This window comes from Rhinopithecus roxellana, chromosome 1 (assembly GCF_007565055.1).
Source record: "Rhinopithecus roxellana isolate Shanxi Qingling chromosome 1, ASM756505v1, whole genome shotgun sequence".
Lineage (NCBI taxonomy): Eukaryota > Metazoa > Chordata > Mammalia > Primates > Cercopithecidae > Rhinopithecus > Rhinopithecus roxellana.
This window is the reverse complement of record NC_044549.1, coordinates 116333312-116354520: the sequence shown is the minus strand read 5'-3', so window position 1 is coordinate 116354520 and position 21209 is coordinate 116333312. Positions and strand designations below refer to the sequence as shown.

The 21209-nt window shown below is 37.7% G+C and overlaps 1 long non-coding RNA gene across 1 annotated transcript in view; it reads right to left on the bottom strand.

The window, feature by feature from the left end:
• Positions 1–528: 528 nt before the first annotated feature.
• Positions 529–21209, bottom strand: part of LOC104657168 — a 32154-nt gene continuing 11473 nt past the window's right edge. Inside the window, exon 3 of the long non-coding RNA XR_747245.2 lies at positions 529–573. This is a non-coding gene — a long non-coding RNA (uncharacterized LOC104657168). The remainder of the gene's footprint in view (positions 574–21209) is intronic.

Below are 21209 nucleotides of genomic sequence, written 5' to 3'. Positions count from 1 at the left end.
GCAGGTCATTCCGGGCACATAGGGAATCTTTTCAGATTTATGAAAGGTGTTGTTGATGAGACAACACAGGTTGTGTAGAAGCACGTGGTGTGGAGAACATGAGCTCTGGGCTGGGTTTCAGCCTGGCCAGGTGCTTTTGTGCAAATCGCACAATTGTAGTGACACTACTGGCCTCCCATATGGTAGACCTTGACCTGGACTCCATATGCAGATGGACCTGCCCCAGCCCTTAACAACCAGTTTACAGACGTGAATCAAAGCCAGAAGAGTTTAAGGGCTCAAGTCAACATACTGAGACTCCTACATCAAACCACTCTTGCTTCTCCATCTCTGCCTTTATCACTGGGTTTAGATAACTGGGCTTCTGCTTCATATCTCTGTTCCAGTGTCTGGGTGCCAGATGAGTGCTGCCTGAAAGTGGGTGCCTAGTCCACTTACCATGCCCCTTCTGGGGACTGCAGGAATGGTCCATAAACAATGAACTGAGGGCTCCAGCCTTTGGACTCTTTGTTCCTTCTACTTGTCCTCCCACTTGGATTCTCCTGGGAGTTAGCAGAATCCATCAAGCAATAACTGCAAACATGACAGAAGAGAACAACTCCTTAACACTTTTTTTCCGTTTCAAAACAAAATACTGAGACACTTTTGCTTCAGTGAACGAGAGCAAGCAGGGGTGAGAAGTTTCTATTGCAAAAAAAATCAAACGGTTATGACTTCAGAAATGTTAATTCCTAGTATCCTTGATAGATTTATATATCTAAGCAATGTTTCTAGATATTGTGCTAGGTTTGCCAAACAGATTTAAGCTCTCTATGGCAGTTGAGTGGCTAGGTGTCAGCCCTCACGAATCAAGAGTGCTTCTATAAATCATTTCACCGTAACTGGATGGACTTTGCAGTGACAAATATGCTCTCTCCTGGAGAAATTAGCAAATATCTGGAAGGCTTATACATTTCCCCAAGATTAGTCAAAACACAAGCCTAGTCGTCACACCTTTCCCTCATTATCCTGTGGTTGTTTTCTTAAACGTTGTGCGTCTTCATAAATGAGTCACTCTTTCCAAGATCTGTCAAAAGTATCAGTGGTTATAAGGCTGGGAAGCATACCAACCCTAGAAAGAAGTACAGAACTTTCAGTTATAGGCAAGAATGCAAAATGTCCAGAATTACTAGCATTTTATTACTTTGCCAAACTTGCATTCTTACACCATCGAATCATTCCTTTTTAAGGATTCATTTTCCTGTAGTTAAACCTAGGAGGGAGAAAAAGGTATTTATTTTGAATGATATATTGGTATAGTTACAAAATCTGGAGCCTGTATATTTTACCATTTGATTAATGCTGCTGCTTGCCCATACACGTTGAAAGTGTTGTTTAACTTAAATATACAGATCAGACTTAGTTTAGGACTCTACCCTTTCACCTTGCTCTAGGCAAGGAGAAAGATCAAAACTTCCTATATTTTTAAAGATGACCCCATCTTTGTTTTGAATGCTTCTCACATCTCCTGTTTGTAGAAGCTCCTACAAAGACTGCATTGTTTTTCTAGTCTATAAATCTACTTCTTAAAAATAACACTTGCATTGCCCATTCGGCATCCTAGAAGACATAATTTACCTATGAGGATAGAGTCTTTATGATGATTTTTTAAAATCATAGCATTAAAAAAATAGATATTTTCAATAGAAAAAGTTGTCAGAATTGGTAGGGAAGAAAGGTATTCATAATTGGTATGTTATAACGATAAAAAATGATTAGAAAAATGAAAAAATTTAGGTTATCAATTCTGCCTTGAAATACTCAAATGACCAAAATATTTTATATATTTCATTTTTACTTTAAAGTGACCCTAATTGATTAATTCATTCATTTTTTTCTTAGGTTGAAATAGAATATAAAATAATTTTAATTTCACTTAGTTCATTAATGTATTAAGAATTAAGAATTAAGAATATGCATGCCGGGCACAGTGGCTCATGCCTGTAATCCCAGCACTTTGAGAGGCCAAAGTGGGTGGATTATCTGAAGTCAGGAGTTCGAGACCAGCCTGGCCAACATGGTGAAGACCTGTCTCTACTAAAAATACAAAAATTAGCCAGGCATGGTGGCGGGCGCCTGTAATCCCAGCTACTCAGGAGGCTGAGGCAGGAGAATCAATTGAACTCGGGAGGCAGAGGTTGCAGTGAGTGGAGATCGCACCACTGCACTTCAGCCTGGGCAACAAGAGCAAAACTCTGTCTCAAAAAAAAAAAAAAAAAAAAAAAAAAAAAAAAAAAAAAAAAAAAAAACCCAAGAATATGCAGGATGCCAGCCAGGGGTCAAGATGCAATGAATTGGGAAATGAAATCTCCCAGTCCACAAAATAAAGATAATATAAAAGTAAACATTACAAAGTAGTTTGAACAGGTTAAATACTTACCAGGATAAGGACTGAAAAGCAAATCATTTTACTTTTTCAGGTTTCCATTCTCTCACCCATAAAATAAAGGAGCCAGTTAATTGAATGTATAACATTCTGGGACTAAAAGAAATACGTGTCACTGTTTCAAGTGAATTTAATGCATACAAGCTTTCACGTGCTTTGTTTGGCAAATATCAGGAAAATATGCTCAAAGTGGAATTATGATTTCAGATATGGAGATGGACACTATCATAGACATAGTGAAAAACAAGAGGAAAAATATGGAGCTTGGCCATAAATAGCAGAGAATGCCTAAACAGAATGGATGGCTTGGGCAGGAGGGAGCCAGAGCAGAGAGCTGCAAAGTGAGATTGGGCTGAGTGCACTGCAAAGCTCAGATCAATCAACAAGGACTTTATTCTACTCAGGTTACTTTATCTGTTAAGGGATTCTTAAGGGGGTGCCTGAGATAACAGAGCCAAGGATTATAAACTGTGCTAAGTATAATAGACTGCAAAAATATCCTAGCATCTAGCTTTGTAAGACTAGCAGAGGAAGGACATCTATAACTAGAGAGTGCTTACCAAATATTTTGAGAATGTTCTGAGGTTCCACTTAAACAATGGGTCTTGGCTGAGGTTTGGAAACAGCAGTTGCAGGCAGCAGGGGAATGGTAACCAAAAAGGAGTTATTCTCTTTGAACAACCAACACTTGGGAAGGGGACTAAATTGTTGCAAAGAAGCAGTTTGGCTGTACACCAAGGAAGAATCTTCACATGTTCTCAAAACATAAACAACACTTTGGTATAGTAAGAAGATTTCCCACAAGACTCATTTCTCCTAGAGATAGAAAAGTGAGGAAAACATGTGATTCTCTGGAGTGCTGTGTCTCTTATGCAATGAGATCTTGGTCAAGTCCAGTGCATTGCCCTTTTTGCTTTGCTTGCCAGGAAGCTGGAAACCGAATTTAGATTTAATTCTAGGACGTACACTAAAAGGTCTAGCCTTGTCTTTTACGCTTAAATTACCGCTTTGTCTTTTCTCTTATCTTGAAAAAATTTTGCTGTATTTGTATCTGTCATTATATGCCACCTCATTCATTCATCTAGTTCAAAGATATTTATTGAGCACGTACTTTGTATGAGACACATCAAGTTCTTTTAGAAGACAGACAGAATGTGGCTCTGGACTGGCAGGCAGGAGACCTGAGCTTTAATATCAACTCTGTTTCTGACTTGTGCTGTGTTTCGGTCTTAGGGCTTGATGTTTATACTCAGAATATAGTTCAGGCATTTTCCAGATGAACAAAGGCTCTGGGCCATGTAGCTGGTTTTCCTAATAACTCACCCCATCTTCCTCTTTTTTGAGAATGGATTTTTTCCCCCAAGGGTCTTTGATCCTACAGCTGCAGACATTCTGGCACCAGGGAGCCTTAAAGGTCAAGGATTGAAGGCACATAGAGGTCAGTGAAATCAGGGGACATCTTAGTAACTGCTGAGAACCCGTGGGGGAGAGCACTATGGCTTCCAAGATGAATGAATGATGTCATTGGTGGTATAAATAAGCATGCACTTGCTAAGCTCTGACAGGAATCCAACAGGTGTGTTCTGGAACAGTGCAAACAGAAGAGACCCTTCAAAGAAAAACAGCCAGAAAACTGCTTCCTTTCACCTGTGAGGTCTTCTTTTTGATTGCAGGCTCCCAAAGATTGAGCACCATGGGGTACAAAGGCAAGCGTGTGAACTTGATCCTGTTTTCTCATCTGTGGAATAGGGAAGTTGGACCCACTACTGTAATCTTCTAGCCCCTCTGACTCTAATTGTCTAGATTTTATGACCATCAATTCTCTTTTCAGCCTTCTGGCTCTACCACTCCAACCAGAGTTGCCCTTACCATCCTCTTCAAATACAATAAAAACAATATGCAAATAAAGACAGCCAAAACACTTGTATAATGGCAATACTGAAGGACAAGATTGAGACCTACTTAAGTATTATTGAGTTATATCAAAGACTTGCTGGATAGCTGGATGTGGTCATTACTTCCCAAAATATATCACTTCCTTCACAGCATGTCCAAATCCATAACAAACTATGTTTACACAATTCTACTATGTATGCATATATGAACCATATTCCCATATTGCTTAGCACAGTGATATGTATCAATAAATGTGAGAGTATCTGAGTAACTTTTGAATCTAAGAAACAGCTAACAAGAATTTTTATTTTACATCAGTAATTTATATGTAAAACAAATATCTGGGAGAATAAAGGTGCAAATACAGAGAAGGCACATTCCCTGCCCCAAAGAATTTCTTAATTTAATGGAAGTGCATAAAAATGTAAGCAGTATTTTGTAAAAAATATCTAGTAAGTTCAGTGGTCTTTAAAATATGTACATATGAAATGCTACCAGCTTATTCACAGTGAATATTAATGTTGGACACCATCCACGACATTAAGTGCTGAGCATGCAAAAAGGTAGCAAATGGCCCTGTGCTTGGTAGCCCTGTAATCTTCAAAATGATATACAGCTATGCCTCAGTAAGGGGACAGAATTAGGACCCCACATATACCAAAATCAGAAGATGCTCAAGTTCCTTATATAAAAGTGGTATATGCGTATAACCTAGGTACATCCTCCTTTGTACTTTAAATCATCTCTAGGTTACTTACAATACTTAATACAATGTAAGTGCTATGTAAATAATTGTTATACTATATTATTTCTGTTATTTTTAATTGTTGTATTTTTTTATTTGCTTTAAAAAATATTTTGATCTGTGGTTGATTGAATCCATGAAAGTAGAACCCCTGATTGAATCCATGAAAGTAGAAAGTAAAAAGGGAGGGCCAAGTATACATGATTCATTCATTCCTTCATTCTCCAAACAAGTATTGAGCACTTACTATGTGGAAAACACTGTGATAGGCACTTTGCAGGACCAAGGCCTATTTCATACACAGTTCCTGTCTTCAAGGATTTTAAATCCGGTAGGAGTGAAGAAACAGACAGCACAGCAGAATTGAAAAGATGTATCAGTAAAGAGCTATAGAGAACACGCTGAGGATAGAGTAATTATGCCCTGGAATCAGGAAAGCCTTCACAATGGAGTGGCACTTGATCAAGACCTGCAAAGATTATAGCATTTTAATGGTGGAGACAAGGAGGAAATACATCTCAGAAAGAGAGGTCAGTGAGAATAAAAGTGCAGAGGCAGGCCGGGCGCGGTGGCTCAAGCCTGTAATCCCGGCACTTTGGGAGGCCGAGATGGGCGGATCACGAGGTCAGGAGATCGAGACCATCCTGGCTAACACGGTGAAACCCCGTCTCTACTAAAAAATACAAAAAACTAGCCGGGCGAGGTAGCGGGCGCCTCTAGTCCCAGCTACTCGGGAGGTTAAGGCAGGAGAATGGCGTGAACCCGGGAGACGGAGCTTGCAGTGAGCCAGGATCCGGCCACTACACTCCAGCCTGGGCGACAGAGCGAGACTCCGTCTCAAAAAAAAAAAAAAAAAAAAAAAAAAAAAAAAAAAAAAAAGTGCAGAGGCATGAAAATTAATGCATGCTCTGAGAATAGCAAGCAGGCTGGTGTAGCTGGAGCATGGAATCCAAAATGGATGGAGGAAATGAGGCCAGAAATTAGGACAAAGCCGGCACATGACGGGCTTTCAGTGTCATACTAAACCTACTGATTTTCTTCAGCTAACAGTAGGGAGCTAGTAGAGGTCCAAGAAGGCAAGAACAGATAATCAGAGGCTACATATTCAGTATCAAATATCAATACCTTCTGAAATGAATGACTGCTAAGAAGTCCGGTGGAAACAATGGGTTCTTCTAAATTAGGAGACCAAGATTTAGGGCCAGTATTGATACTCTTCACCTACCCAGCTCCAATCCATTCTTTATACTTCAAAGTGGACATTCCTTCCACAGGCAAGCCTCCCCTTTACCTCAATTGAGCCAGGTCTCTCTGCTGTGTACCCAGAGATCCCTGTGCTTTTCCTCTGTGGCTTGTAGTAGATTTTATAATTGTATATTTGCCTGTGTTTCATTAATATATGTGTCCTGCATTGGACCATAAACTATGTGAGAGCAGAGATTATGTTTCTGCTTTGCCAGTCAATTTTTTGATAGGCTACCCACTATTCCTGACCCAGAGTATGAAGTAAAATATTTGATAAATGAATGAATGAACGAATGAAATACAGGAGTGGACACAGTGTGTCGGAGAATGATGATGAGATATAACATCTGGAACCTTATCCCTAGGTGTGGTGGTTTTAAAATGTGGATGTAAAATTATTTGATGTTGTTCTCATCAAAAGTTCGAATTGATATTCTTTGCCCTTAAATCTGAGCAGCCTGGCAATGAACAGAGAGCAGCAAGAATGGTGTGTGACTTCTAAGGTTGCTGTGTTGGAACCATGTGGTTCTTTTGGGGTGCTTGCTGTGGGAGAAGTCAGCTGCAATGTAACAGGTATGACCACCCTAAAATCTGCAAGTCAGAGAGGCCACGATGCTAGAGAAGCCATGTACAGGCACTCCAGTTGACAGACTGAGCTCATCTCTGCCAAGAAAGGTGAGTGAAGCTGTCTTGAACTCTTTGGACCATCTCATCTGCCAACTGAGAAGACCTTGGCAATTGCCCCAAGAAGCAAAAAAATTGCCCAGGTGAGCCCTGTCTGAATATCAAACCCATAGAATGCATTTGTACGATAAAATGTTGTTTTATGCCAGTAAATTTGGGATAATTTGTTACATAGCAATAGTAGCTAAAATGTCACCCAAAGTCTCAATAGAATCTTCCCCAATAACCTGTAACAGATGAGGAAATTGAGATCCTGAGAGATTAGCTAATTTATCCAAGTTTCTAATTTGGTAACAGTAAAGCAACCAGTCTTCTGACCCCCGGGCCATTGCCTTTTTCTCTCTAATATATGATAATGCATTAAGACATTTTCTGTATAAGTATATGCCGAGTCTAAAGACCATCTCTTTATCAAGCCACATTTGTATCCCCATTGGTACTTTTATTCCCATTGATAATTAAATGGATCAGCCAAACTCCTTTACGTATACACAAAAAGTGAACTGTAGCCTTAGATATGTGGAGTTTACAAATGCTGTAGACAATTTGGACCTTTGAATGTAACTACCTCCCAATTAGAGGAAGAAACATCTTCAAGTATATAAAACACAGTAATATTTCTTCTTAAATTTGTGCCATTCTAATCCTTAACTTCCTTAGTTTTGAAGGCTGTCAGTTCCAAATTCACTGAAAGAACTTTTCCACTGAAAGAAAAATGCTGCCTCTATTAATATCAACCTTTTCCCTTTCAGAACACTTGCTTGCTAGTGATTTATTGTGGACAAGCTTCTTCCTGCTCCTTTTGAAAGTTAATTTTTTTCTTAATCCTGCAAGTAGAGGATGAATTCCTCATCTCTTGCCTGAGGGCAGTTTAGTTAAGCTAAATCTTCAGGAGAGAGTTTGGGTATTTACAATTCACAAATTGATGCTGCTTGTAACACAAAAGAGAAAAGGGTCTTGCTGCTGTGTTTGATGTCAATTGGAAACTAATCCAAAAACAAATAAGGAAGACCAGCCCATGCAGCCCGTATGGGTAAAGATCCTTTTAGATCTTGGGACCTTGCAGTTATATCATAAAGATGGAAATTTTTTCCTTTAAAAAGATCAAAGATACGATCCTTTTGTTTGTGGCAATGTCTTTTTTTTTAAAGGCTGAGGAAAACAACAACTAATTATCTCCATAACTGTATCTCAAAGAAGACTGTACAATGATGATTCAAAAGTTGATGTTTACCTTATTGCAACATTTTTCCTGTTCATATAGTGAAACCATTAATAATTTAAGGAAAGACAAATGTTCAATTCAATTCTATTCTGAATTTCTTCTCATCGTCGTGACTTCACAGGTTTCAACAAATGTTAGTTCTTTAAAATCCCACCTATGATATAGAAGGATGTGTACATGGCTTTAAGTGATGTTACGTATTAGGACTCTTAGTTGCAAATGATGGAATACTAAACTCTGACTAGTTTTAATAGAGGGAGTTGATTGGGTCACATAACGGAAAAGTGCACACTCAGATCTTGCTTCAAGCCCAGCTAGAGGCAGGGATGTGTGCTTTTCTCTCCAGATTCTGTCTCACTCAGCTGTTTTCCTCTGTGTTGGCCCCTTTCTCAGGCTGATTCAATGCATACAAGGTCAGAGGACCACTGGCAGGTCTCATCTTACATTTGGACACAGTTCCTCCTATGTGTCCCCTTGGCAGCATTTGCCACTGTGAACCACTCCTTTTTTTCCCCCCCTTGAATCTCTCCTCATGAAGCTTGTGCTCTTTTCCTGTCTCAGACAGACTCTTCTTTTGTTTTCTTTATTAGCTTTTATATGATCAGCATGGTCCCCAGATGTAGGTGTTCACCAAAGTTCCATCTTCAACCTTTTTCTCTTTTTTTTTGAGATGGAGTTTTGCTCTTGTTGCCCAGGCTGGAGTGCAATGGTGCGATGTCGGCTCACTGCAACTTCTGCCTCTTGGGTTCAAGCAATTCTCCTACCTCAGCCTCCCGGGAGCTGAAATGACAGCTATGCACAACCACGCCAGGCTAATTTTTTGTATTTTTAGTACAGACAGGATTTCTCCATGTTAGTCAGGCTGGTCTTGAACTCCTGACCTCAGGTAATCCGCCCACCTCAGCCTCCCAAAGTGCTGGGGTTACAGGTGTGAGCCTCCATACCCAGCCAGTTTTTTTTTTTTTTTTTCTTCTAACTCTGTAGTCTCTCTCATTGGGCAACCTCATCCAGTTCCATGGCTTCAAAAGTCACCTATTGGATGTTGATTTTAGCATCTATGACTCCAGTTTTGGTTCTGTTCTTAGGTGTTATACAATAGTTTTTGAGTCTCTATTCCTTGTACTTCCATCACCTTAAACTCAGCATTTTCAGAAGCAAACATTAATTTAGCCTGGTTGGTTCTTTGTGCCCTATGACATGTCACTATCAGTCTTCCAGTCAACCAAGGCAGAAGAAAATGGAATAATTATCACTATTTATTCTCATCTCATATCCAGTTGGACCTCCAGAGGTGCAGCCTCCACTTTTTCATCCCCACTGCCACTGTCGAGTTTAGACCTCCATTCGCTCTCCTCTATTATAATAGAATTCCAATTTCTTATTTACTATATCTAAATCACCTTACTGAAAACACTTTTTAATACTCTAAAAATTATTTCTGCCATCGCATGTTATAAATTCAAAATACTCAATGTTCAAGGCTTTCTTTTTTTTTTTTTTTTTTTTGAGACGGAGTCTCGCTCTGTCGCCCAGGCTGGAGTGCAGTGGCCGGATCTCAGCTCACTGCAAGCTCCGCCTCCCGGGTTTACGCCATTCTCCTGCCTCAGCCTCCCGAGTAGCTGGGACTACAGGCGCCCGCCACCTCGCCCGGCTAGTTTTTTTTGTGTTTTTTTTAGAGACGGGGTTTCACCGTGTTAGCCAGGATGGTCTCAATCTCCTGACCTCGTGATCCGCCCGTCTCGGCCTCCCAAAGTGCTGGGATTACAGGCTTGAGCCACCGCGCCCAGCCTGTTCAAGGCTTTCTAAGCTCATTTCCATGTGTCCATTTTAGGCACTCTGGTTGGGCCTTACCACGTACCCTTCACATCTTTACTCATGTTAATCCTTCCATTTCAACAGTGTTATTTTCTTCACCTGTCAATGCCCTACTCTACCTTTAACATCAACCTGGGGTAGACAACAGTGTTGTTCATTGTTTTCTCTGGTGCTCTTCTTTCTATTTTATATTTTATTTTTATATTTTTGTGTTAGGATAATCTTTCCACCATGGTACTCCTCCTTCTAAACACATGGTGGATCGCATACTTCTTCCCTTGTTGTATCCAGCAGAGTTATGTGGCTTGCTTTGGTGAATAAATATAAGTACAATTGACACACGTCACTTCTGGGCAGAAGCTTTAAGATCTTTCATGATACTGGCTATTTTTTCATTTTTCTCTGCTAGAAAGTCAGCAATACTTGAGAGAATAGTTTCTCTGACAATCTAGAGTAAAGATGATATGGACCAGAGCCCCCACCCAAACCATCTTGGACATGAAGCATGAGCAAGAAATTAACGTTGGTTGTGTTTGTGTAATGAAAAGTCTAGTTGGGCACAGTGGCTCATGCCTGTAACGCCAACATTTTGGGAGGCTGAGGTGAGCAGATTGCTTTAACCCAAGAGTCTGAGACCAGCCTGGGCAATATGGCAAAACTCTGTCTCTACAAAAAATACAAAAATTAGCCACATGTGCTGGCATGCGCCTGTGGTCCCAGGTACTTGGGAGGCTGAGGCAGGAGGATCACTTCAGCCAAGGAGGTTGAGGCTGCAGTGAACCATGATCATGCCACTGCACTCTGGTCTGGGAGACAGAGGGAGACCCTGTCTCAAAATAAAATGAAATAAAATTAAAATTAAATAAATTAATAAAGATTAAAAAGTCTGATTCTATGTTTTGATGTTCGATTGTGGATATTTTTAAAACCATGCCCTTCCTTCTTCCCTTCTGCCACACATCTGACCAAATTGATTTAAAAATCTTGGTGCTCCCTTCTTTGATAACAGTGCATGGTTGAGACTTCGCAAACGCCTTTCTGCATGAAGAAACACTCACCCTGGCCCCACCCCAACCGCCTTAGGCCAGTCTCATTTTCTTGCTCTCTCCAAACCATTTTCAGACCAGCGTGGGAGGCCTACCATATTCTCCCTAGAAAGTCTCACTATGCAATAAACCTTCTCATCACTTCTTGGAATGTGTGTGGTGTCATCAATCTTGATACTGGAATCAAAGTCTGGGTGGGGGTCTGTCTTACTTCTGAAAAATAGCCCCAATAATTTGTAATTTGGAAATGTCTGTTACTTTTGGATCTGTAATGGCTGGGGTACTGCAAAAGTTTGATATCTTAATCTGTGTATTTACTACATTGGGGTTGTTCAATTTGTGAAAATTAATTGATTTTTACACCTAGGATGTAAAAGGGCACACCTAGGAAGTGCCCTTCTTACCTCTGGTTTTGCTTTCCATGGTTTCAGTTACCCACAGTGCAGTACAAAATAAAATTCTGAGACACAGAACAAATAAGGGATCAGGTACACATAACTTTTATTACAGTATATTGTTATAATTGTTGTATTTTATGATTAGTTATAGTTGTTAATCTCTTACTGTGCCTAATTTACAAATGAGACTTTATCACAGGTATGTGTGCATGAAGAAACATAGTCTATATAGGGTTTGGTACTATCTACGGTTTCAGGCACCCACTGAGGTCTTGGAATATATCCCCTATGGATAAGGAGGGACTAATGTATGCTATACTCACTAAAAAGATTAATTTTAAAACTTTATTGGTACTATTCTTACATACTCTCAACTTTGTCTTCTTTATCACTATCTGAACATATTTATTGAAATGGGGATAGTGTGTGAGTACATATGTACATAACGGAATGGAGTTAGTAATAGAAGAACAAAACAGACTTTTTTTAAACTTTTATTTTAGGTTCAGGGGTACATGTGAAGGTTTATTACATAGGTAAACTCGTGTCACAGGGGTTTGTTGTACAGATTATTTCATGACCCAGGTATTAAACCCAGTTTGCAATAGTTTTCTTTTCTGCTCCTTTCCCTCCTCCCACCCTCCACCCTCAAGTAGACACCAGTGTCTGTTGTTTCCTTCTTTGTGTTCATAAGTTCTCATCATTTAGCTCCCACTTATAAGTGAGAACATGCGGCATTTGGTTTTCTGTTCCCAGGCTGGTTTGCTTAGGAAAAGAGCCTCCAGCTCCATCTATGTTCCCATGAAAGATATGATCTCATTCTTTGTTATGGCTGTATAGTATTCCATGGTGTATATGCCTTTAACCAGTCTGTCACTGATGGACATTTAGGTTGATTCCAAGTCTTCGCTATTGTGAATAGTGCTGCAATGAACATTTGTTGCATTTGTCCTTATGGTAGAATGATTTATATTCCTGTGAGTATACACCCAATAATGGGATTGCTGGATCAAACGGTAGTTCTGTCTTCAGCTCTTTGAGGAATCACCACACTGCTTTCCACAATGGTTGAACGAATTTACATTACCACCAACAGTGTATAAGTGTTTCCTTTTCTCCACAACCTCTCCAGCATCTGTCATCTTCTTTTGACTTTCTAATAACAGCCATTCTGACTAGTGTGACATGGTGTCTCATTGTGGTTGTAATTTGCATTTCTCTAATGATCAGTGATATCGTACTTTTCTTCATATGCTTGTTGGCTCCATGTATGTCTTCTTTTGAAAAGCAGACACTCTTTAAAAAGCTAATCATGAAGCAAGATAGAATTATGGAAATGCTAAATAGAAACACAAATAATATATCCTTGTAATTACAGAAGGAAAATATCAGGTAAAACTTCAGAGGGATGGTGACATCTTTTATATTGTATAAAAATATAAATATAGTCAGACTAGGTGAAATTACACTGTGCTCATATAAACAATATCCTGATTTCTATTACCGTTACCATTAGTAAGTTTTGCCTATCTTTGGACTTCATATAAATGAAACCTTATAGTATGTATTCTTTTGTGTGTGACCTTTCTCAAGCAGCATTACATTTATGGTGATTCATCCATTTTGCTGCATGCATCTGCAGTACACTTCTTTTCATTGCTCCATTGTATACCATTGTCTTAATATACAATAATTCATTTCTCCATTTTCCTGTTGATGAACAATGGGTTGTTTCCAGTTTGGGGATAGTATGAATAATGCTGCTATGAATTTTTTTTAAAAAACATATTAATGCATTTCTATTAGTTACATACCTAGAATTGAAATCATTTGGCATAGCATATATGTATGTTCTAGTTTAGGAGATACTGTCAAACTGTTCTCTAAAGCAAGGGTACCAACTTACAATCTCACCAGAAGTGTAAGTTACTCTACATCCTTGCCATGCCTTGTTATGGTCAGTCCTTTTAATATTAGTCATTCTGATGAGGATACAGTGAAATCACATTTGTATTTCCCTGATAAGTTTTAATATTTATTAGCTACTGGATATCTTCTTTTATAACTTCCCTGCTAAGTCTTTTGCACATTTTCTACTGAAATGTCTTTTTCTCATTGACATATAGAAGTTCCTTAAATATTCTGGCTATGAGTCCTTTGTGAGTTCTATGCATTGCAAATATATCCTCCCATTTTGTGATTTGCCTTCTAAATCACTTATTGATGTCTTGAATGACAGAAGTTTTTAATTTTACGTTCAGTATGTCAATCTTCCTTTATTATGAGTATTTTTTGTATCCTGTTTAAAAAATCTTTTTCAACTCAAAAGTTACCAAGATAATTTCCTATGTTCTGTTCTATAAGTTTTATTGCTTTTCATTTCACATTTAGTTCTATAATCCATCTAGAATTACTTTTTTAGTATGGTGTGAGGTAGGGATCAAGGTTCATTTTTTACATATATATCTAATGTATATGTGCATTGAAACTCAGTGTAATTTGATCCATCAAATAAATAAATTAATTCCCAAATCTGAAATTCCCTGAGGTTATATTATTTTCTAGGTTCCCAAACCACTAACTGTAAGGTGGAATCCACCACTAAAAACCCCTCATGGTTTCCTGAAATAACTTTACTGGTAGAGGTGGGAAGAGACCATATGCATCCTTATTGCCACTGCTAAAGACTCTCAGATTGAAATCTCCTCCCTAACCAGAAATTTCAAAATTCTGAGAAAATAATTTTTGTCCACCAAAATAAGGAATGTCTGTGTTTGGTCTTTTCAGTCCAGCACCATACATATATTAAATTATATAAATTAAGTTTTGTTTAAATTAAATTTTATTCCATGTTATTTTGTGGACTATTTTTTAAACAGGTTTGAGTTTATGAGTTCCAGTACTCTACATAGAGCAAGTGTTCAGCAAATAGTGGATCACAGCCCACCAGCTATGGGAAAATGTTCTACCTCCCTACGTGCTAACTCACAAAAAGCAGCTAGATGTAGCTAGAAGAGCCAAGGGCCTGGCTTTGGATAAAACTTCCCAAGTTCTGGCTCCACTTCTGTTTCCTATGAGTGATGTGACCACAGGCAAATCCCTTACTATTCGAAGCTTCAGTCGCATTCTTCTGCTCACATAGGATAACAATACCCTAGAATTATCATAGGCTTTTTATTAGTATTATCATAGGGTTCTTGTTTAGAGTGCTGCATTTAAAGTAATTGTCTCACTGCCTTTCACAAACAGCACCTAACAACTGTCATCAATTGTTATTTTCTACTACTAATGCAGCAGCACAACTAAATAACCCTTTTCTAAGGATCTTCTATAAAAAGAATCTTTAAAAAAAAACTTATGCAAAAGGGTGAAAATGTTGGTTTTTATCTGGTTTTTCTTGATATTCACATACTCAAATGACCCACCATGAGTTCTCAAGATTCTTTCTCACAGCCCGAAGGCACACTTCATTTTTTGTTTGTTTGTTTGTTTGTTTTTTTGAGACGGACTCTCGCTCTGTCGCCCAGGCTGGAGTGCAGTGGCCGGGTCTCAGCTCACTGCAAGCTCTGCCTCCCGGGTTTACGCCATTCTCCTGCCTCAGCCTCCTGAGTAGCTGGGACTACAGGCGCCCGCCACCTTGCCCGGCTAGTTTTTTGTGTTTTTTTAGTAGAGACGGGGTTTCACCGTGTTAGCCAGGATGGTCTCGATCTCCTGACCTTGTGATCCGCCCGTCTTGGCCTCCCAAAGTGCTGGGATTACAGGCTTGAGCCACCGCGCCCGGCCTTTTGTTTGTTTTTAATTAGAGTTTTTTAAATTTTTGTGGGTACACAGTGGATATATATATTTATGAGTGATATGAGATATTTTGATACAGGCATGCAATTCTTAATAATCACATCAAAATAAATGGGGTATCCGTCACCTTTTATCTATCCTTTGTGTTTCAAAAGAGCTGATTGTATTATTTTAGTTATTAAAAAATATACAATTAAATCATTTTTACTATAGTCACCCTGTTGTGCTAGCAAATAATAGGTCATATTCATGTTTTCTAACTCTATATTGTACCCATTAGCCTTCCTCAATTACCCCCAATCCCCCCACTACCATTTGCAATTGAACTTCCAATGAGTTCAATTGTTTTGATTTTTAGATCCCACAAGTAAGTGAGAATATATGAAGTTTGACTTTCTGTGCCTGACTTATTTCACTTAACACAATGACTTAGAGTTCCAACCATGTTGTTGAAAATGACAGGATCTCATTCTTTTTTATGGCTGCATAGTATTCCACTGTATATATGCACCATATTTTCTTTATTCACTGGTAGACACTTAGGTTGCTTCCAAATCTTGGCTATTGTAAACAGTGCTGCAAAAAACAGGGGAGTACAGATATCTCTTTGATATATTGATTTCCTTTCTTTTGGGTATATACTTAGGAGTGTGATTGCTGGATCATATTGTAGCTCAATTTTTAGCTTTTGAGGAACTTCCAGCTGTTCTTCGTAGTGGCTGTACTAATTTACATTCCTACCAACAGTGTACAAGTGTTCCCTTTTTTCAAAATCCTTGCCAGTGTTTGTTATTGCCCATCTTTGGATAGGAGCCCTTTTAATTGGTGTGCGATGATAGCTCATTGAAGTTTTGATTTTCATTTGTCTGATGATCAGTGATGTTGAGCACCTTTTTCTATATCTGTTTTCCATTTGTACATCTTCTCTTGAGAAGTGTCTATTAAGATTTTTTGCCCATTTTAAAATCAGATTATTGTATTTTTTCCTATAGAGTTGTTTGAGCTCCTCATACATTCTGGTTATTAATTTCTTGTCTGATAGGTGGTTTACAGATTTTTTCTCCCATTCTGTGGGTTGTCTCCTCACTTTACTGATTATTTCCCTTGCTGTGCAGAAGCTTTTTAACTTGATGTGATCCCATTTGTCCATGTTTGCTTTTGTTGCCTATGCTTGTAGGGTATTACTCAAGAAATCTTTGCCCACTCTTATGTCCTGGAGACTCCCCCCAGCGTTTTCATTTAGTAGTTTTATGCTTTGAGGTCTTAGATTTAAGTCTTCAATCCATCTTGATTTGATTTTTATATACGGCGCAGGATATGGGGTCTAGCTTCATTCTTTTGCATATGAATATCCAGTTTTCCCAGCATCATTTCCTGAGTGTATGTTCTTGGCACCTTTGTCAAATATGAGTTCATTGCAGATATATAGGTTAATTTCTGGGCTCTTTATTCTGTTCCACTGATTTATGTGTCTGTTTTTATACCAGTACCATGTTGCTTTGGTTACTATAGCTCTGTGGTATAATTTGAAGTCAGGTAATGTGATTCCTCCAGGTTTGTTCTTTTTGCTTAGAATATGGTTGGCTATTCTGGGTCTTTCACGGTTCCATATAAATTTCATGATTTTTTTTTTACTTCTGTGAAGAATGTCAGTGGTATTTTGATAGGAATTGCGTTGAATGTATAGAGTGCTTTGGATAGTATGAACGTTTTAACAATATTGATTATTCCAATCCATGAACATAAAATTTCTTTACAATTTTTGGTGTCCTCTTCAATTTCTTGCTTCAGTGTTTTATAGTTTTTATTATGGAGATCTTTCACCTCTTAGATTAATTACTAGATATTTTATTTTTATTTGTAGCTATTGTAAATGACATTACTTTTTTGATTTCTTTTTTGGATTGTTTGCTGTTAGCTTATAAAAAAACTTATCGGTACAAAAATGCTACTGATTCTTGTGTGTTGATTTTGTATCCTGCAATGTTACTGAATTTATCAGTTCTAATCGTTTTTTGATGGAGTCTTTAGGTTATTCCAAATATAAGATTATATCATCTACAAATAAAGATAATTTGACTTATTTTTCAATTTGGATGTTTTTGATTTATTTCTCTTGTCTAATCACTCTAGCAAGGACTTCCAGTACTGTGTTGAATAACAGTAGGAGAAAGTAGGCATCCTTGTGTTCTAGATCTTAAAGGAAAGGCCATCAGTTCTTTCCCATTCAGTATGATACTAGTTATGGGGGCCTCATATATGGCTTTTATTATGTTGATGTATGTTCCTTCTATATCCAGTTTTGTTGAAGGTTTTCATAATAAAGAGATGTTGAATTTTATCACATGCTTTTTTAGCATACATTGAAATGATCATTGATCATATGGTTTTTGTCCTTCATTCTGGGATATGATATATCACATTGACTGATTTGTGTATGATGAAACATCCTTGCATCCAAGTGGGAAGAATTCCACTTGGTCATAATAAATGATCTTTTTCACGTGTTGTTAAATTCAGTTTGCTATAGTTTGTTAGTATTTTATTGAGGATTTTTGCATCAATATTCATCAGAGATACTAGCCTGTAATTTCCTTTTGTAATGTGTTTTTTTCTGCTTTTTGTATAAGGGTAATACCGGCCTCATAAAATAAGTTTGGCTTTTCAGAATAGTTTGAATAGGATTGGTATTAGCTCTTTTTTTTTTTTTTTTTTTTTTTTTTTTTTTTTTTTTTTTGAGATGGAGTCTTGCTCTGTTGCCCGGGCTGGAGTGCAGTGGCTGGATCTCAGCTCACTGCAAGCTCTGCCTCCCGGGTTTATGCCATTCTCCTGCCTCAGCCTCTGGAGTAGCTGGGACTACAGGCGCCCGCCACCTCTCCCGGCTAGTTTTTTGTATTTTTAGTAGAGACGGGGTTTCACCGTGTTAGCCAGGATGGTCTCAATCTCCTGACCTCGTGATCCACCCGTCTCAGCCTCCCAAAGTGCTGGGATTACAGGCTTGAGCCACCGCACCCGGCCTAGTTCTTCTTTAAATGTTTGGTGGAATTCAGCAGTGAAGCCATTGCGGCGCAGGCTTTTCTTTGCTGGGAAAGTTTTGTTATGTCTTCAATCTCGTTTTTTGTTGTTGATCTGGTCGGGTTTTGGATTTCTTCATGATTCAGTCTTGGTAGGCTGTTTGTATTCAAGAATTTATCCATTACTTCTAGATTTTCCAACTTATTGGCATGTAATTGCTCATAGTAGCCACTAATGATCTTGTGAATTTCTGCAGTATCAGTTGTAATGTCTCCTTTTTCCTTTCTGATTTTAATTATTTGGGTCTTCTCTCTTTTTTTCTTAGTTAGTCTGGCTATAGATTTGTCAATTTTGTGTATCTTTTCCAAAAACCAACTTTTGTTTCATTGATCTTTTGTATTGTATTCATTTCAGTTTCATTTATCTAACCTCTTATCTTTATTACTTATTTTATTCTACTAATTTTGGATTTGGTTTGCTCTTGCCTTTCTAGTTCTTTGGGATGCATCATTGGGTTGTTTATTTGAAGTTTTTCTTCTTTTTTGATGTAGGCATTTATAGCTACAAAATTCCCTCTTAGTACTGCTTTTGCTCTATCCTACAGGTTTTAGTGTGTCATATTGCCATTATCATTTGTTTCAGGAAATTTTTTAATTTCCCTCTGAATTTCTTCATTGACCCCCAGATCATTCAGGAGGCTACTGTTTACTTTTCATGTGTTTGTGTAGTCTCCAAAATTCCTCTTGTTATTGATTTCTAGTTTTATTTCATTGTAGTCAGAGAAAATGCTTAATATTATTTCAATATTTTTAAATATTTTAAGACTTGTTTTGTGACCTAACATACAGTCTATCCTTGAGAATTATCCATATGCTGAGAAAAAGAATGTGTATGCTGTAGCCATTGGATGAAATGTTATGTAAACATCTATTAGGTCCATTTGGTCTGTAGCACAGACTAGGTGCAGATTAAGTTCAATGTTTCTTTGTTGGTTTTCTGTCTGCAAGATCTGTCCAATGCTGAAAGTGGGACATTGAAGTTTCTAGTTATTATTGTACTGGAGTCTATCTCTTTCTTTAGCTCTAATAATATTTGCTTTATATATCTGGACACTTGATATTTAAAATTGTTATATCCTCTTGCTGAATTGACCTCTTCATCATTTATCTTTTCTGTCTGTATAGTTTTTGTCTTGAAATCTGTTTTGTCTCATATATGTATAGCTACTCCTGTTCTTTTTTTGGTCTCCATTGGCATGAAGTATCTTTTTCCATCCCTTTATTTTCAGTCTGTGTGTGTCTTTTTAGGTGAAGTGTGTATGTTGCAGGCAACAGATCACTGGGTCTTTTTTAAATCCATTCAGCCATTTCACATCTTTTGATTGGAGAGCTTAGTCCATTTACATTAATGTTACTATTGATAAGAAAGTACTTATTCCTGCCATTTCGTTATCTGTTTTCTGGTTGTTTTGCAGTCTTCTCTTTCTTCTTTCTTCTTTCTTTCCTGTCTTCCTTTTAGTGAAGGTGATTTTCTCTGCTGGTATGATTTAATTTCTTGCTTTTTTTGTGTGTGTATTTGTTGTATGTTTTTTGATTTGAGGTTACCATGAGGCTTGCAAATACTATCTTATAATCCAATATTTTAAGCTGATAATAACATAACACTGTTTGCATAAACAAAAAAATAAGCAAAGTAAGAACTAATAAAAACTCTATATTTCAAATTCACCCCCTCACTTCTTAACTTTTTGTTGTTTCTATGTATTCTTATTGTACTATGTCTTGAAAAGTCATTGTAGTTAATATTTTTGATTGATTTACCTTTTAGACTTCCTACTTAAGAGTAGTTTACATACTTCAGTTTCAATGTTATAATATTCTGTGTATTTCTGAGTAGTTACTATTGCCAGTGAGTTTTGTACCTTCAGGTAATTACTTATCACTCATTAATGTTCTTTTCTTTTTGATTGGAGTATTCCCTTTAGCATTTCTCATAGGACAGGTCTGGTGTTGATTAAATCCCTCTGCTTTTGTTTTTCTAGAAATGTCCTTATTTCTCCTTCATATTTGAAGGATATTTTCACTGTATATACTATTCTAGGGTAAAAGTTTTTTCTGTCAGCATTGTAAGTATGTCATGCTACTCTCTCCTGGCCTGCAAGGTTTCCACTGAAAAGTCTGCTGTCAAATATATTGGAGCTCCATTGTATGTTATTTGTTTATTTTCTCTTGCTGCTTTAAGGATCCTTTCTTTATCTTTGAGGTTTGGGAGCTTCATTATTAAATGTTTTGAGGTAGGCTTCTTTGGGTTAAATCTGCTTGGGTGAGGTTTTTCTTTAGGTTTCTCTAGGTCTTTCTCTAGGTTTAGGAAGTTCTCTGTTATTATCCTTTTAAATAAACTTTCTATCCCTATCTCTTTCTCCACTTCCTCTTTATGCCCAAAAACTCTTAAAATTGTGCTTTTGAAGTTATTTCCTGGATCTTGTAGGTGTGCTTCATTCTTTTTTATTCTTTTTTCTTTTGTCTCCTCTCACTGTATTTTTAAATAACCTGTCTTCAAGCTCACTAATTCTTTCTTCTGCTTGATCAATTCTGCTATTAAGAGACTCTGATGCATTCTTCAGTGTTTCAATTGCATTTTCAACTCCAGAATTTCTGCCTGATCCTTTTTAATCATTTCAATCTCTTTGTTGAATTTCTCTGATAGAATTCTGAATTTCTTCTCTGTTTTATCTTGAATTTCTTTGACTTTGCTCAACATACCTATTTTCAATTCTCTGTTGTTTCTCCAGGAATGGTCCCTGGTGCCTTAATTAGTTCATTTAGTGAGGTCATGTTTTCCTGGATAGTCGTAATGTTTGTTGATGTTCATCAGTATCTGGGCATTGAAGAGTTAGGTATTTATTGCAGTCTTCACGGTC